Source organism: Parasteatoda tepidariorum, chromosome X1, assembly GCF_043381705.1.
Source record: "Parasteatoda tepidariorum isolate YZ-2023 chromosome X1, CAS_Ptep_4.0, whole genome shotgun sequence".
Classification (NCBI taxonomy): Eukaryota; Metazoa; Arthropoda; class Arachnida; order Araneae; family Theridiidae; genus Parasteatoda; species Parasteatoda tepidariorum.
The window spans coordinates 41419798-41439276 of record NC_092214.1 but is presented as its reverse complement, the minus strand read 5'-3'; the positions used below and the strand labels follow the sequence as shown (position 1 = coordinate 41439276).

The 19479-nt window shown below is 29.9% G+C and overlaps 1 pseudogene; it reads right to left on the bottom strand.

The window, feature by feature from the left end:
- Positions 1-1579: 1579 nt before the first annotated feature.
- Positions 1580-19479, bottom strand: part of LOC107439188 (acetylcholine receptor subunit alpha-like) — a 180600-nt pseudogene continuing 162700 nt past the window's right edge.

Below are 19479 nucleotides of genomic sequence, written 5' to 3'. Positions count from 1 at the left end.
AAATGTGCTATAAAAACCACTGCGATTTCTTAAACGAAACATATTTTATTAAATAAATATAGTTGTAGAAAAATAAAGAAATATGGATGTTTATTTTTATTTCACTCTGCATGTTTTCAGTAATATCTAAAAGTAGTTAATAAAATAAATTACGCGGAACGAGAGCATATAAATGGTGAACTTTAATATCTACCCTTATATATATGTTTTTTAAATTCTTATAAAGATTAATTTAATGATGACTTTCACATTCACAAGTAATTATTTCATCAAAAAATATTACCAAGACCTGATGACTCAGCGGAAAGGTCTTAATAAAGTATAAAAAAATCAGTTAATTTATCGTAAGTACAAAGCTGCTTATGCTTGCAGGTAGAATAATTATAATAGGTGCGACAACGATTGTAGCTATAGTTCGTTTCCCAGGAGTTAGCACTTGGTTCCGCCTTCATCACATGATATCCGACGATACTATGTCTCTATTTTTGGGAGAAGGATGTGAACAATCCTGAACAAGGTTGCTATTTGGCGATCATATGACAAAAATATTTATTTCGCAATCTTTATGTGCAATTTTTTAACATGAAATATTTAATAAATTTTATATTTCTCACTTTTGAGTGAATAGTTTGTCCTTTTTGAGACATTTTGCTTCAATATATTTAATTAGCTAGAGTGACGAAAGGTATAATAGCAGATGATAAAGCGAAGTAAGTGACTGAAAAGATGACTCAGTGTTTGCATTTGGCGCGCACTAAGGGTTGTCTCAATTTCAAGAGCGGAGATGTTTCTCCTCTTACTCCCACGCTGAAATAAACTCTTCGTCCGAGGAGGTGGAGCCAAGTGCCAACTTCTGGTGAACGAACTATAATTAGTTTAAAATGCTTTTATCAATTTCAACAGACTCATGAATAACTTCATGTTTTGGATTAACTATTTTTTTAAAAAAAAATATAGATTCTGCTGATAAATATTAGTTCAGGTTATTTTTTATTCATATTCGATAAATTTGCAAAAAAATACACTACTAAAGTGGTTTTTATAGAATTTATTTTCTATGTATACGGTACCAAAGATCTTGCTGAATTGTTTTATTCATTAAAATATATTTATCGGTGGCATTGTAAAGTTCATAATAAAAATTTTATAAGAGAATTGAATTTACTTTATTATTAAAGTGCATATTATCAAGATGCACACAACGTTTGACATAGTGTTTTCTGTATTTCTGTCCACATATACACGTAATGACGTGATCGCCATACCAATATTGGGATGTAGTGTGGTCATACTTGATGAAATTTTATCAATAACGTTCCATTCCACACATATTCATGTACGCATGTTCTGCAGTAAATGAGCAAGTGTAACTGCATGAGTGTTTAATAAGTATGCGAGAAGATACTCAGATTGGTGTAACTATGCAATTGCTTCAGGCTCAGTTTCTGCAAAAGCAGTTGTTGAAGATGCGCAGTTATTTAAAAGTATTGATGCGAGTGATCTAGAATATTTTTATTGAAAAAAAATGAGTATTAAGGGGTATTGTGTGCATATTTTTATGAAATAAAGAAGTACAGTAAACACTTTAAGTATGTAATTTTATTTAAAAACAGTTCAACAATATTAGTTGAATCTACTGTCAAGTAAAGCACCAACAACCTGAATATTTTCTGCATTCATTAATTTTACTAGGTACTTTAACATTCTTCATTGTAACAGATCAAAGAATGTAACAAAATAAACATACTGCTAAGCGCAGGATATGAGTATAGTTTTGATGCACAATTGCTTATCTATCAAAATAAAATCAGTACAAATACATATAAATAAATGCAAAGCTGTATTATAATCTCAGCTACAAACTAATAAAACAGTTAATTGAAACATTTATTGAACATTTTTCCGTCCATTCGGCATCATCGAATCCGCCAACATTCAAATTTTGATAATAATTAAATGCGTTTTAACGTTTTGCAACCTAAAGAAACGTCCCACAAATGCTTATGTGTATTGCAAAAATAAACTGTTAGACTTATATTGGCTTCCAAAAAAATAAAATATAAGCTCAAAATTTAAGCTCCTTGTTGGAGAATTCCTTGTTCAAGCAATTAATAGCAAAAGTATATTAAAGAGCGATAAATAACAAGTTTTACAAGGAAGGTTGAAGCATCTATTTCTGTTGCTAGTTAGTAAAAATTTTTCTGCCACAAGGTGAACATACTATTATTTAACTGTACAAAATTTATTACCGATACAAATCATTATATATATGCCCCAAAAATGACTGGCAGAATTTGAAAATCAATAAAAAAATGGAGTGCAAAAAATTCTATGGTTTTGCGGCATTATGCTTGGGAAACTAGAGTTTCACACCTTCAAATTGCGAATTTAGTAAACTTCCCGCCAATAGGTGACGCTGCAAGCACAGGGAGATGTGCAGAGAAATTGAATCCGTGGCATTCCCATTCGATAATTCGCTACGCAATTAGTTAATGAAAGATTTTGACGATGATTTACTCGTACAACAGCGGTTATTCATCTTTTTTGTGGTGGTATCACAGCCTGAAACACAGCTATGTACAGTGTTCTGCATTGCCAAATATTGGAAGAAAGTTGAACCAAATTTACAATTTGGTCAGATGGATAATGCTGTAAACGTAATGCTGCAAACCATACAATTTCATCGCATTCGGTTCTTTTTCATAATCCATCAGTCATTTTTGGGACAACCAGTACATATATTTACGACTCATTTAGATGTATTTGATAAACAAGATAATATTTATATGATTTAGATTTATTAATTACAAATCACTAAGCAACGTTTTATATAAAATTCAATATTATGCTTTAACTTCCATAGAGTTTTTTTTTAACTATGTTACAACAGATGATCTATTGTAATTCTTTTTGATCGAAAATCATAAATTCATTTGATTTGCAGAATAATCAGGTTTTAAGGAAATCAATATATTGGTAATTTATTCATGTAAATACAATCTCAGGAAAATCGGTCCAGTGTTGAACCATAAAATCAGTATCTTGAATAATAATATCGTGCAAATTTGTTGTAAAATTATAAGGCGTCAAATTGAACCTTTTTTCGTACAAGTTGAACGATACTATCAAGTAATTAGGTTTACGATGGTTTAATTTGCACGATAATATGGTTCAAATATTATTATAGCTGCTGCGATCTTGAACGATATAATTCAACACGATTCAAAATTTCTAATAGATTATAACCAGTTTAAAATATATACATTTTAAAGGTATTTACCCACTTGGGCAGAAATTAAATTATATTCTTAATTAAACTTGAAGTTTTAAATATACTTTTAGAATATACAGATCATATATTTCATAAATATAGTTTTAGAATATACATAGTGTATCAAATACCTGTTACTTTATCCAAGTATAAAAAAATGGATCTTCAGTTTTAAAAGCATCAGTTTCTATTATATTTGAGCTGTATTTCTAGTAACTTCTTCAATTTTCTACAAGGAAAATTACTGTGTTCTATAGTTTAGCTATCTCTTTACTCAAGAAAAACTAAAAAAGCACACAGTAATTTACTTAAAATTTGTAATTGAAAATATCACTTCAGTTTTATTCTCAGCTCAGTTATTCAAATTTTAAATTAATATTAAAAATATTAACTACACATAATGCACCTAAGAGATAGTTATTTTGATTAGTTAATATAATCTAAGTTCTCAATTATACACGAAGAAAAGATATGGCCATATTGTATCAGAGATAGATTGCTAAGTTATTATATTAGCCATTGGAAAGAGTTCTTCGATAAAATGTTCATTGAAGAAACTGTGAAAAAAAACAACGAAACACATTTTTTTATGAAATAACTACTGGCAGTTCAGTTTCTGAAAAGACTGGCCATATTATAATGAATACAGGAGAGCAAATATCATTAACATTTAGTTTATGAATAGAACTATTTGGAAACCATAAGTTCATTTTCAGGATTTTAGAAACTGTTTCTTACCTCTAAATTTCACTTTCAAATTGGAGCAGCATAGATATGTACCATTGGTATATAAAAAGTAGACATGCAGTAGAAATTAGCTTAAGAATTAGACCAGGATTTTCTGTGGTAAAACAGATGATTTGCATTTTTAGTGATGATGAGTAGATGCTTTGCATTTTTAATGATAAAATTTACGAATTTATTTCCGGGTGGCCCAAACAAAAGTTTGATGAGTCAATTAAAGAAAAAAATAGGAGGGGATAATGCTGTGCTCTGCATTACAATGCAGAGAATTCCTATGCAGAAAAATATCGGAATCAAATTTCAAAATTATTTAAAAAGTTTGTTTACAAATAACGATAATGTCCTAAAGAAATATAAAATGATGTTTTTTGATGAATGTCAGACTAGTCTCGAAGAAATGCTTGCACAGACGTCGATTAATTTCCTCTTTAGATTCCATCCCGCTGCTGAAACGAATTATTGTTAGTGTGAAAATATTTTTACATAATTTAAGTTGAAATCGCCTAATGTTGATGAACTTAGTTGCTAATTTCAAGACTTGGTTAAAAGAAATTTTTGTTTCCAAAACAAAATGCATATAATTTCATAGTTTTTGAAATTTTCTTTTATTGTTTTTTAATATTGTCGGTTAATTTTGGGATACTTCGCGGCTTTGTCGAATAATTGAATTAAAAAGTTAAAGAAAATTGAGTTATAATGATTTTTTCACTTTATTTAAATAGAAAGCTGTGCGATTGAAATTAATTTGTTTTTAAACATCAAATTGATTCTTCAGCAATAGAAATTTGTTCAATGAGAAACAGCTTTATGTTGATTGGTCTGATATTGCACAAATGCTAATTCTGACGTTTCAACTTACCACAACGCTAACTCAGACTTTTTAGTTTAACATATCATTTTAAGCTCTATTTGGTAGTTGAACTGCTAGTGCATAGATAATATATAATCCAGCAAAACTGAAAATTTGGCAAACTGAAAAATTTCTCGTTTTATTTATTTATTTATAATAAATATAGGACTGAATATACTTTAAGGATGATGCAATCCATGAATTAAATGGCAGAAGTAATATATGTAAGCGCTCTTATAACTTCAAAAATCATTTTCTAAAACCTTTTCTTTTTAACTTTGTAACCGTCGTTGAACAGCCGATCCAATTTCGATCTTATGACTACTAATGTTCAACTCCGTAGCCTTGTAATTTGGAACACAATCCAAAAGACAAGGAAACTCCTGGATCAAGTATTGGGATAAGTTTTGCGTTCGTGGAGGACCTTTTGGGGACTCTAACCCATGATCCGTCTACCACTGAGGATATTTTACGACAGCACTGTGGTTGGTGCAAGCCGGGTGCAGAATTCGTATCGATCAGCCATCGCTGGGATTCGTACCCGGTTCACCTCATTGGAAGGATAACGCTCTATTTCCTGAGCCCCCACGGTTCTGCTATAACCTTAAGATTGAGATACGAAATACATAAAACCACATGGAAAAACGAATAACGTTCACAGATTTATATTAACTGTCGAATAATCTGGTGAGTGTCCAAATCCATATACTTTACCTCATAAAGTCTTTCTGATACTCTCAAAACTGCTGGAATCCATTTCCATCTACTCACTGAAGTTTTTCCATTATGTTTTTGTCTGGGGGCTTATATAAACTTAACCATGCATCAAAATTACAGAATTTTATAGCAAATATTATTTTGAACTAGCAATAATTTATCACTAAGGAACAAAAGAGTTCTTTAAACTGAACTTAAAATAACAGTACTAATTATAAAAATATAAAGTATAGCCTATCTTTTCAGAAACACTTCATTGCAAGCTTATGTATTAAGCTTTGAGTGCATTTATGTTCTTTTTCGTATCTTCAATTTGGAGTGCTAGACAATGAAACAATTAGTTTATCAAGTGTCTTAGTGGCACTTATATCTTGGCATTTCCAAACATTTACCATTATATTTAGGAACATTTCCCTAAAATTGTGGTCTTAGCTATTTTATAGTTTAGGCTTTTGTATCTTCATGTTCTTCTATGATGGTGCATCGTAGCCATAGCTACTTCTGATAACTTCACATCGATTGGCTCCCGAGTATCATAAAGTGTTGGAGCATGCAAAATTATTCCACATGTTCCAACTAGGACAGCGACTGTAAATATCCACAGAAAGAGACGATCCAAAACCATTGCCACATATTTCCAATCTTCTTTAACCTGAAATAAAATAGAAAAATACGAATAATTTATTGACAATGCAACTGAAAAATGTTTTGCTTTAATATTACGTGTTACTGCTTTGTGAACAATCCAAGTGAATTCGCTGTCTCATGTGAGACAATTGAACATCATAATTTCACATTAAGTTTATTATACAGTTTAAAGAATTTCGATTCAAGTTTGGTATAAAGATATTCCAGGCATGAGAACAGCTAAACTAAAAATTTTAATTAAAATATTAATTGATTTTGATTTGTTTGAGCCACGTGTTTTATTCTTATTGAGCCACCATTCATTCTCAAAACAATCTCTCAACCACTTCTTAATTTTCTTTATGTATTAGATAGCATTTTATACAGTAGATACTATTCTAGATAACATTTTATAATACTACTGACACTGAAATTTGAGAGCAAAAAATATCTTTAGGAAGACATTTATGTTATAACATACATGTTTAGGTTGACTTGTTTGTTCCACTTGTGGGTTTTATAAACACAACCTTTCAGCAACTTGGTAGTTTTTTTCATAAATTACTTAACATTTTCACACTACTAACACTAAACTTCTGAACCAAATATATGTTTAGGAAATCAAGCATGTAATTTAAACTAAATGCAGTTAATTTATTAACTATATAACATAGTTACATGTTCAAAAAATAAATAGATAAGGCTTACTGCTGACCATTTCCAACATCTCCCCCCAAAAGATTACATTTCATGTTTTATTAATTATGATAATTTCTGAAATAAATTTTTTTTATTTTTCAGTTTATTTCTTTCCTTCATCATTAATGTTATTTAAATGTATTTTAGTAAAATAAACTTTTTTGACAAGAATTCGAACATTTTAAAAGCTTGAAGTCTATCAAGCAAATTTTATTTTAGCTACATATTTAATTTATATACTTCTTTTAAACCAACCGCCGTTAGCCGCAGAGACACATTTGAAAATAATCGTACATTAAACTTGATTGATGATGATATTAAGGTAGATATTTTTTTTTCCAGAGAAATAAACATCAGTAGAAAAAAAAAGAAAATGCATCGAATCCTGTAAAAACCACTTTCGGTCGCTACAAAAAGATATCAACGCGCATTTTTTATTTACATAAACCTCAATCATTAGGGCTAAAAAAAACTCGCACTCCTTTTTCAAACTAAAATAATAAATAAAACGTATACATCTTTACACTTAGTTGATGCAGAAAAAGAAATTGAATGAAAAATCGATAGAAATTTATTGAGTCTGGGGTATATCATGATATAATTGGGAAAACTATTGTGTTAAGCAATTTTTAGTGATAGCAAAAATATTTCAAATTTTGATAATTACTTTCAGATAATTTATAATATATTTTTTACTCTTTTGGTTTATTTATTTTAAAAATTCTTTACAGAAGTCTTTTTATTATTTTTCTATATTTATTGGGTTGTTCGGAAAGTAATTTAGTTTTTCCCGACCGAGGATTTAATTGTATTTTTTCAGAGCCCTCTTCACATTTAAGCAGCATAATCATTAAATAGTTTGACAGCTGATATAGCAGGGCTTTCTTGTGAAAAAGTTCGATTGATAATGTGCAGTAGTGTTTGATTGGTGACCTTTCAAATATGGAAAGCGAAAGGCAGCATTTTTGCATTTTTTTAAAACTTTTTTTATTATCGGGAAGGTAGTAATAATGCTGTTCAAGCAGGAAAAATTTATCTGATGTGCACGGTGACGATGTATTAGCAGTACACCAGTGCCAAAACTGGTTTGTGAAGTTTCCATGTGGAAATTTTAATATTGAAGATGCACCAAGTTTGGGAAGGCCAATTGAAGGCCTTAATTAACAATAAAAACCTTAACTGATGCAGCTCGTAAGATCACTGAAAGATTCCATTTTTAGAACTCTACCGTTCATGATCACTTGAAACCCCTATGTCTTATCTTCATGCTTGACATATGGATTCCTCAAGACCTTTCGGAAAGAAATTTTTGTCGTCACGTTAAACGTCAAAAGAATGATCCATTTTTGAAGCGTATCATCATTGGGGACAAGAAATGGGTTGTCCACAATATTTATTCTGGCCTCTAAAACTTATTTAGACTGTAAAACCTTTACTTCAAATAAAGAGGTCAACTATCTCCCTGATCAGTCTTTTTCTAGCGAAGAATATATATTTTAAGAGCGTGGAATCATTTTAAAGCTAGAAAGATGGCCAAAGGCATTGAACCAGAATTGACAATATATAATTCAATTATGTGTTTATTCACTCTAAGAAAATCAAATTTCATTTCCATAAAAAAAAGAAATTAATTTCAGAACAACCCAATAAGTCAAAATAAGCAAAAATAAGGTCATTTTAAAATGTTTTTTTTTCTTCTAGATTTGAAGATCTTTAATAATAAATATATATTTATAAAGTAATATAGAAGAGAGGGCAATCTTCTTCATACAACGGACAATTTTTTCAACAGATGAATTACGCCATACAGCTTAAGAACTAAGTGTGTCAATGGCAAATTTTTGTATACGTTATATTTTTATGTAGTATCTTCCATCGATAAAGTTATGGTTAACCAATGACTTGGAAGAAAATAAAATAATAAATACTAATGAAGAAGAAGGGACTTTCGCAAGGTCGTAACTGATTATAAATGAAATTAGTTTGTTAGTCAAACCTACGCGAATATTGAGACGGATAAGAACTAGGCTTAACAAAAGAGGATCTAATACTGCTTTCATAGATTTAAAAATTAAAATATACTTATCGTTATTACACAATGAAAAACAGACAAGCATATTACAGCGGAGAATTTTTGTTTCTGTTGATGAATATCAGTGCGAAGACGCCAACAAAATCTTACCAGCTCAATCTACAAGTGACACTCTACTTGGTGTTCGTTGAATTTTTGATAGCCAAGGAGAGCCAACACACTGATGTTTTCGGAAGTGAAAATTGCTCTCGTATGGAGTGAAAACGCAAAAGCTTGGTGTTGAGCCGTGGTGGCTCAGGGGATAGAGCGTTCACCTTCCAATGAGGTGAACCGGGTTCGAATCCCAGTCGATACGAATTCTGCATCCGGCTTGCACCGACCACAGTGCAGACGCGAAAAATCCTCAGTGGTAGACTGATCATGGGTTAGAGTCCCCTTGCCGTCAGGCTAACCGTGGGAGATCCTCGCGGTCTTCCTCTCCATGTAACGCAAATGCAGGTTAGCTCCATCAAAAAGTCCTCCGCGAAGACAAATTTCTCCCAATACTTGATCCAGGAGTTCCCTTGTCTTCTGGATTGGGTTCAAAATTACAAGGCTACGGAGTTGAACATTAGTAGTCGTAAGCCCATAAAATTGGGTCGGCGGTTCAACGACGGTTATAAAATAAAAAGCTTCGTGTTGAGCCGTGGTGGCACAGGGGATAGAATGTTCGCCTTCTAATGAGGTTAACTGGGTTCGAATCCCACCGATAGCTGGTTGATAGGAATTCCGCATCCAGCTGGCACCGACCACAGTGCCGACGTGAAATATCCTCAGTGGCAGACTGATTACGGGTTAAAGTCTTCTTGCCATCAGGCTCACGGTGGGAGGTTTTCGTGGTTTTCCTCTCCATGTGACGCAAATGCGGGAGAGTTTCACCAAAAGTCCTCCACGAAGGCAAATTTCTCCCAATACTTGATTCAGGAGTTCCATTGTCTTCTGGATTGGGCTTGAAATTACAAGGCTACGAAGTTGAAAAGTGGTAGTCGTAAATACAAAATTGGGTCGGCTGTTCAACGACGGTTATAAAAGGTGGGCGTAAGATTGTATTCAATTTTAAGTGTTTAGATTTAAATTACATCCTTTAAAATCGTATAGGAATTCTCGATTTGGTGTTAATCCAGAAGAAAGTGTTTCTTCACAAAATTTTTTTTGGTTTGTTCAATATCATATTCACAGAGATATTACACCACAGTTTTTACAATGCACGAATTTCCAAACTCCAATCAAGTTTTCCCGGAAATCATATTTTTTTACCTCATGTCATCGATACCCATCCCATCTGGTCTTCATGAGATTATAGATAATCAAAGTCATTGAAATATATCGCAAAATATTCTTGTTACACATATTTTTGTATTTTTTCATCTCCTGCAAAGTTTAATTCTTTCCATTTTTGCTCAAATTATAATCTTTTAAAACTTATAAAATTTCAAAAAGTTCTATTGAAGATGATCGTTTTCAAGAAAATGCGATTGAAGTGCGAAGAATTGTATGTCATACAAGTCTGTATTATAATAATCCGTACTAAAACCCAAAATCAAAACAAAAAAAATCATTTTAAAATATTACATTGCAAATTATAAGCTTTCAGAATGCGTAAAGGAAAAAAAAATTGATTTTTGGATTGGTATATCTCTCTAAAAATTTTATCCACTGTTTTCATTATAAAGGTGTACAAACGTGTCATAACTGTTTGCATTCAATTACTTTCTCGTTCGAAAGCTAATGAATACTGAGGGAAAAATAGCTTAAATAATATATTTACTTGGAATTAAGTGAGTTATTTTTCTAATTTTTCTTCGAGTTTCTAATGCTTGTTTTTCTAATGTTGACACTTTTCTTGTTGTTGTTTATGCTTTCTATAGTAAATCCTTAAAAAGATTCCAAAATATTCTTATTTTATCTTTCTTTTATTTTTGTAAAGATTACGTGATTGTGACATATGTACTTTGATTTTATTTTTTTAGACCCTATCTTTTCATAACAGATTGAAATTTATAGTTATTTTTGTATTTATAATTCAATACATTTAATATTTTCCCATTTTTAATATAGAAAAAAAATTTCAGTTTTTATTCTTCAAAATTATAATGAAAAGGAAATTTCATTCAAGACTTATCTTAGCTTTTTAGTTATTTTTCTTCATATTTTATTACGTATTATTTATTCTTTGATTTAAATTACGAAAGAAAAGTATGAATAAGCTCTAGATCATTTGCAAGAATATTTCAGTTTACTTTTTTGCATGATTTTACACCACATATAATAACTTCCTAAAATGATTACTCTTAGACAGCATAAATGCTCGTAAAAGAAATTCCAACATTACTATAAATTACAGCTTCATAACAGCTCAACAGCAAGGATTTCTAGAAAATTAGATTTTCCCATTAGGCAAACAACGTAAGAAACTCGTTTTCTCAATTATACCATCCTGAAATAACTTTTTACTTTAGTCCAAAAGTTACAGATTCCTTTTAATCAATTTAAGCTGGATTGCTAATCGAATCTATGAAAAATTCAATGAAATGATACTTTAGAAACCCCACACAATGATTTAAAACTTTGAGCTATCATTAATGTTAAATTAAATATTTAAAAACTTCTCTTTTCCTTAGCGGTAAAAGTTCACAGACCATAGACGAATAAGAAATGCTATTATCTGTGTAAACAATTCTAAAAAAATCTTTCTTGTTTGAGGAATTGTCGTTACCCAATCGAAAAGTAGTTTCACGAGCAAGGTAAAAGGTGCCTTCTTCCACTTGAGTTCGAATGAATACAGAAAACCAAATACAGAAAACTCAGGTCGATCAATAAAGAGGAAAGGTGTTAACAGCTTTTTCTATGAGACCTTCGACCGCAGCTTAATAGATTGACGAGTTGAGATGATATTTTACTTAACTCTTGCATCATTCGACAATCGCAATTAGTTCCATCTTAAATATTTGTCCAATTATTACATAATTCACTTGTTGACTTAGTATTTAAGTACTACTCCAAGGAGAACACGATTAAAAATCAAAATTATATTTTCTAAGTTTGAATTGGTGTAGGATACGGTCATTTATGTTGACAGAAAAAAAATTTAAAATGGGTTGCAAATCATACCCTTTTTTTCAGATTCTGCATGGTAATACTTTAAAAACTTTTTCTAATAATAAAATAACTAATAATTTGAAATAGCAACCAAAGCAAACAAGGCTTTAATTGCCATCAAATATTGTTTTATCTCAAAATAAAACCATTTTAAAATTAGCAGCAACTATAGTTTAATAATTTTTTTGTGAATGACAAGAGCTAGAAACGAATGCAGCTTTTTTAACTGATTGAGTCAATATTTAATTTTTCTTCCTTAAGAGATGAAAGAAAAGTTTTGTTCGAACGGAAGTTTATTTTATTATTTCATCCAATAGTTAATGTAAATATTGCAAAATGCAGAGAAAAATCTTACACTTTAAGACTATTCAAGGAAAAAAATATCGAGTATTCTTCACTTTCACAAATAACTAGAAATAAATGTTTTAATAATTATTTGGGTCAAATAAAGAAAGTGTGTGAAAGAAGAATGCCGCGAAATACAACCATTGCCAACAGTTCTCTTTCGAATAGATCATACGTCATTTTCTATCATAAAAGACGAGCTTTTTAAAGCAACGCACATTTTCTAAATAGATTGATAAATAATACTCTAAAAAATATTGAAATGTTTTTATCTTTTTAAATATCTTTAAATGCAAACTTTTAAAATTAGCCCCATTCGAAAAATCAGTCCACAAGTAATTTTTGGTACAAATATATTTTGACGTCTCTGCGAGATATACTTAGCTAAAATGGTTACTTTATGGTTACCACTTACTAAAATGGTTACTTTATTAATTTCTGATCTATCGGCTAATGTCCAATGGTTAAAGGCTAGAAACTGTGATTATGTGACTATTACTATTGGTAATTGTAAATTGCCTCGAACTATATTTTTTTAGAATTTGATCACAAACAGTAATTTAAAGCTTGTTTTCGACTAAATGACGTATCAGTAAAAGAAAAGAAAAAAGAAAGAACTTAACAATATTATTGCATATCATTTCTATTTTTATAACAATATGGCAAATAGTCATTTCTGTTACTAATTATAAATAGCAGTTATATATACTATGGAGAAAAATAAACTTGCTTGAACACCCTCAAAGATAAACAATTTTTGAGTAGAAAACATTTTGTGTTTGTTTTCAATATTAAGTCAAAGTTGTTCATTTCGTAAAACTACTTCAACAATAATACCACTATAAAGTAAAAAAAAACTCATTTCAAAGTTATTTGTTGAAGGTTTAAGAAGATAAATATAAAATATATTAATAATGAACAGCAAGTGAATAGTTTACTCACGCTTATATGCTCTTCATATCGTCTGGTATGATCCGCTATAAAATGCACTGACTCCATAGCTCTTTGAAATTCTGGACAAAAATGTAATCGCATAGTTATGCCTGGAGGTGGACTTGCATCAGCATTTTGCAGAGAAGAAGAGCTACCGTCATCATCGGTGGTCAAAGCATCTCTGTCTTCTCCTTTACCAGCATATCCATGAATGCGACATGCTCCTTGCTGAGGAGGTTGTGACACTTGTTCCCCAAAGTCAGCATCATAACCATTTTGGCGTGGTGGTTGACCCTCTGCACCATTGCATGATCTCGCCAGAAATTTTCGTGGATCGGCTGAATACAAAGGCCTTCGCATCAACAAAAGTCTGGGCAAGATCTGTAAGAAAACACGCTTCACCCATGGAGCCATTTTGTGTGTAGAGGACGTCCGAAAATGCACATTTAGCACCACAACAGTTACACAAATGGACAGAGTCACTAAAATCATTGTAAAGAGGAGATATTTACCTAGCAGTGGTACCACTAATGACGTGGGAGGAATGATCTCAGCCAAAAGTAAGAAAAAAACGGTTAGCGAAAGAAGAATGGATATGCTAAGTGTAACTTTCTCACCACTGTCTGAAGGCAAATAAAATACTAGGACAGTAAGGAAAGATATACCCATGCAAGGGATTATAAGATTCACCGTGTAGAAGAGAGTTTTTCGCCGCATACTTATGTTGAATGTAATGTCTACATAAGGTTCCTCGCAGCACGTATAGTATTTTTCGTGACGTACAGCAGGAACTTCCAGAATGTCCCATTCAACACTGAGGTAGAATTCTGTAAGGTCAATACCTATTTCAACTAAATTGGTCCCTCTGATTTCATCTTTGTGACGTAGATCAACCTGTAAGTAACGATATAATTAATGAGAATAAATATCCAGAAATGTACTATAAATTTATAAATTGAGGGCCATGGTGCAAGAACCAGGTATGTCAAAAATTTTCAATTTTTTTAAAATTTATTTTTCACGGTGGGCAAGATAGCTACTGCAATTAATGAAAGAACCAGTCTCAACTGGATCACTAGCTTTCCTTTATCTGGTAAGTAGAGAGGGTTAAAGTTACATAACCTATAAATGCAGCGTGAAAACTTGGGCGTCAATGAGTTAAAATGTTTTTAATTTGCAAATATTTTACTTGGAACAAAAATCAGCTTTCACAATGTTCGTAAATCATACTAAAATTCCTTAACATAACTATGCCTATTAAATATTAACGTACCAGGCTATGTTAAAATATAAAAATGTTAATAGATTTAGCTATGATTTGGAAGTTATTTTAAATATTTAACTAAAACTAGAGGGATCAATGAGTGCAAATTTTTACTTTTGCAATTCGAAACTATTCGAATTCATTTTTTGTCCCCAATGAACTTCAACATAATTATCTTGCAAGAAAAATTTGTTTTCATTATCATTTATTTTCTTTTAGAATATTGATTTTAAATGATTTCTCAAGACAATTTTTAATTTAGGAAAAAATGACAAATCAGTACTTCATAATAATGGAGAAAATAAAGTGATGTGCAATTTTCCATTGCTCTTTTTAGGCTTCCAAGTTTTTTTTAATTAATTTTAAACCCTGTAAATAGGTAATTATGATTTTTTTTTTACTTTTGCTATTTTATTTGAATTTATTTTTTCATTTTTGGTTCTCAATAATTTTCACCATTTTGTCAGAAAAGGTTTCTTTTAATTATCATTTATTCTCCTTCAGAATATTCAAATTAGATTATTTCTCCGGACATTTTTTAATTTTGAAAACAATAAAAGACAAATTAGTTCTTCATAATAATGCAGAAAAAAAAATAATGTAGGATTTTCCAGTGTCCTTTTTAGGCATCCAAGTTTTTTTCCTTCTTAAATTTGACCTCTATAAATATGTTATTTTTTACTATAGTATTTCTTTTCAAACTCATTTTTATTTTTCCATTTTTGGTTCCAAATAAACTTTGACATAAATATTTTTTAGAAAAAATTGTTTTAGTTATCATTTATTCCCATTTAGAAAATTCATTATGAATGATTTCTGACACTTTTTAATTCAGAAAAGAAACGACAAATTAGCATTTCATAATAATTGCGAAAATAAAATAATATACAATTTTTCATTGTCATATTTAGGTATTCAAGTTGTTGATTTTTTTTTAATTTTTAACTTTAAAAGTATGTTAATTTCTTCCTGTTTCTGAAGCGAAAATGGGATTCGCTAATTATCATGGCAATCAAGACCTTGACACGCTATTAGTGCTATAAGAAAATGTAATTTAAACGACATTTTGATGAAAGATTCTTTCACGTGATTTAGTTTTTCACTTTTTAGTATTAGACCCAACTTTTCTTTTTAAGTACAGCTATCGATTACATCTTGTTCAAAGCGAAATACCTCAAACTGTTGCTAAGGTAGGAGGAATTTTTTTGCAATTTCACACTTTCCATTAAATGTGAAACAAAAATCTCAGTGGCAGTAATTCTGTCCGAGAATTTCATTCTGGTAAGTGATTGGTTGGCTCTAACTCTTTATTTACAAGAAAGTCTGTAAAAAAAAAGCAAACAAATAAGAAGTTAGAAAGAAGTCCTTGAAATAAGACATTAAGGTGATTCTAACTGCGGAAACTTGAAAAAAAAGTGTGAATTAGTTCTTTAAAAGAACTTTATAAAGTAAAAGGAAGCCATATAAAAGTCTATTTTTTTCTCCTTTAAAATTAACTAATTTTACTCTTCGTAAATTTCTTTTGAAAATACATTTTTATTATTTTTTAATTTAGATGTTTGGTTTCAAAAGAAGTTCAAACTACTTTTCAACTCAAGTTGTTTTTAGTTTATTGCTGGTTTTATGTCTTCTTCGTTTCATTGATTAATTCTAATATAAAATCATTTGTGTATATATATATATATANTATATATGGAATTATATAAAAAAGTCTTTTGTTTTAGGATTTATTATTTTATGATTTTCTATGAAAAAGAAAATCAGGCCTATTAATTCCAAAACCAAAAAAAAAATGGATGATTTCTATCAAGACTAAGCTTATTCACATATCCTAAAATTTGCATAAAATCTATGATTTTTAGCAGATGAAAACCATCTTTATTTCGTATGTACAGAGCGTTAAAAAATTTTTTTCAAAAACTTGAATCCTCCTGAATAAATTTTGATCTAGTCATCGTATTTAGAAGGACGCAATCTAAAAGGTTCGAAGGGTTGATCTCAAATATGCTACTGAGTGCAGACAATATTTAAAGTTACGAAATAAGACACAAAAACGTACTTTCTTTAAACAGGCATTCCCTTTTCTGTTTCAGTGAATTTGGATTTCTGGCCCAAAAAGGAGAGCGTTCGAAGTTTGGATCTCTTAATGCAAATTTTACCTTTTGCTTATTTCGCCATGTCTCGAAAAATTTTCGATCGATTCGAAACATTTTCGCCTACAATTATAAAATTCATATATCCATAGAAAATTCTACGCAAAAGATAGTTTTCATGGTTATTAATTATTTTTCATCCTTTCATTTAATAATAGTCGAAAAAATTTTGAATTGTAAGGCATACAAATTTTTAAATCATTTTAAAGAATGTAACTTTTCGTGATAAAATGCAAAATTTGAACGAAATCAGTCAAATAGTTCCTGAGAAATCGAATTTTAAGAAATTTCGATATTTGAAACTTGATTTCTTAGGAACTATACTACTGATTTCGTTCAAAATTTACATTTTTCCAAATAAAATTTCATTCTTTAAAATGATTTTGAAAATTTACATACCTTACAATTCAAAATTTTTCGACTATTTTTAACTAAAATAACAAAAAATTATAAATTACCATTGTTTTGCGTGGAATTTATTTTTGGATAAACAATTTTATAATTTTTAAATAAACTTAAAAAGTTCTGGTGACATGGCGAAATACGCAAAATTTAAAATTAACACTAAGGTGTCCAAACCTTCAAAATTAACTAAAATTCCGAAAGCTTTAGTTTTTGATTGCTTACAATTTCGCAAAATATTTTGCTAAAGGCGCAGTAGTTGGCAACCCTGCTATAGTAATTAAAATATCTAGCATTAATTACAACAGTCTGATTTCATTACATACCACAAATAGTGACCGCTTTTGGATATTTTCCCTTTTATTAAATTGAATAATATACTGTTAATTTGGTTTTTCATTTAAAGCAAATTAATAATTAATAAAAAAATATAGTTACAAATGAAAATTTTTAGTTCAAAACCAAAATACAATAGTTTAAGGATTATATTCTAAGACAAAAATCAACACATGGTACTCAAGATACCCGAAAATAGTAAATTGTAATTTAACTGGCATAATTGTAGAAAATTATTCTCCATTTCTAATATAAATGAACTATAAATTTAAAACTCTCAAATAAACTATAAAATACTGTTTATTCGGATTTCATTTAAAGCAAGTTAATAATTAATAAAAAAAAATATAGTTGCAAATGCAATTCTTTAATTTAAAATCAAATTACAACTGCTTAAGGATTATATCTTAAGACAAAATTTAACAAATGACACACAAGACACTCGAAAGTAATAAATTGTAATTTAGCTGGCACACTTATCAAAAAAGTTCGCCATCTCTGATTTAGAGGAACTATAAATTTAATAGAATAATGAATTTTAAACTCTTTAATAAACTTTCTGCAACAAATATACTGATTTTTATTGTTACTAAATTTTTTATAAGCTGAAGCGTGGCCATTTAATCCTCGCGCTTTCTTATTCAATTATCTCAAGGTAAAGACAACGTTGTTGAAGGGACTCCAAGCTCTCAAATATGGCGATTAAATCACCCACAGCACTCAATCGAACTAACCACTTGAAACGGGTTAATGCAATTTTATTTCAAGCTTTGTCTTCGAATTACAAGCTAGGGACACATTTCAGTCAATTGTTAAGCGTAGCATTGATGAAACACAAATGCGCTATAGGTTAGTTAGTTTGGTATTTCAATATTCTGGGTTGATCTTACCTCTGCCTTCTATTGTTGGTCTTTATTAAAATTAAGGCCAATCAGCAAACAGCTATGATTCACCTTGTATTGAGAGAAACAAATTAATGGTGTTTACAAAACCTTTTGACCTTTTCTTGAAAGAAATTACTTTTATCACAATTCTTTCGTATTTATTTTTCACAGCAGAATTAAACTAATAAAGCTTTATCAATTAAATATGGATCCTGGTTTCGAAAGAGTTGATATTGTTTTCTAATTATCCCCACCGGTTTCTATCTAAGGCAATTATAAATCCTTAATAATTGTCATAGGTATATTTTTGATTATAATTTTGTCCATGCATTTTGTGAAAAACAATCATAATTTATCAGAGATACCTATTCATTTGATGTCTGGTATACAAAATTGAAGTTCTGAAAAATAATGATCTTGCATCCAATTATTAAATGATTGATAAATAATTCTTGGTCAAAGTAGATACATTTTTGAAAATAGGACTTCGAAACAAGACATTTATAGATAATACTTCGACTAAAGATAAGCTGTTCTTTTTCTTGTAATAGCACAAAATAAAAAAATGGAACACCTTATTAACTTTTGAATATTTTTTTTGGATTCACCCATACTAAGAAGCAATGTACATGATTCAAGAGATTAAATCTTAAATATGCTGTTTAAATTGAGTTGATGATATTATAAGAAACCAAAATTACATAAAACATATTTTTATTTTTAATAAACTATTTTTGGACGAAATGAGATTTCCAGTCTTAAAAATATGATTGGGGATAGCCGTTTTTTAGCCTGTTGTTACTGCCGAATCTCTTAAGAATATGGACCTAATAGTTCAGTCAGAAAAATAGCAATTTTTTCATTACACACATGGAAGGCAAACATAATATTTGCGTCTAAAACTTATTTTCATAAAGCAAATATACTTCTAACAGTTGCTCGAAGACTTATTTGCACTTTATATGGCGTAAATCTCTTAACAATTAAGTAATATGATTTAATTTAACTTGTGACACTATAATTGTGTATAACGAAACATGGTGCACTATATATATATATATATATATGATTTCATCTTTGTGAC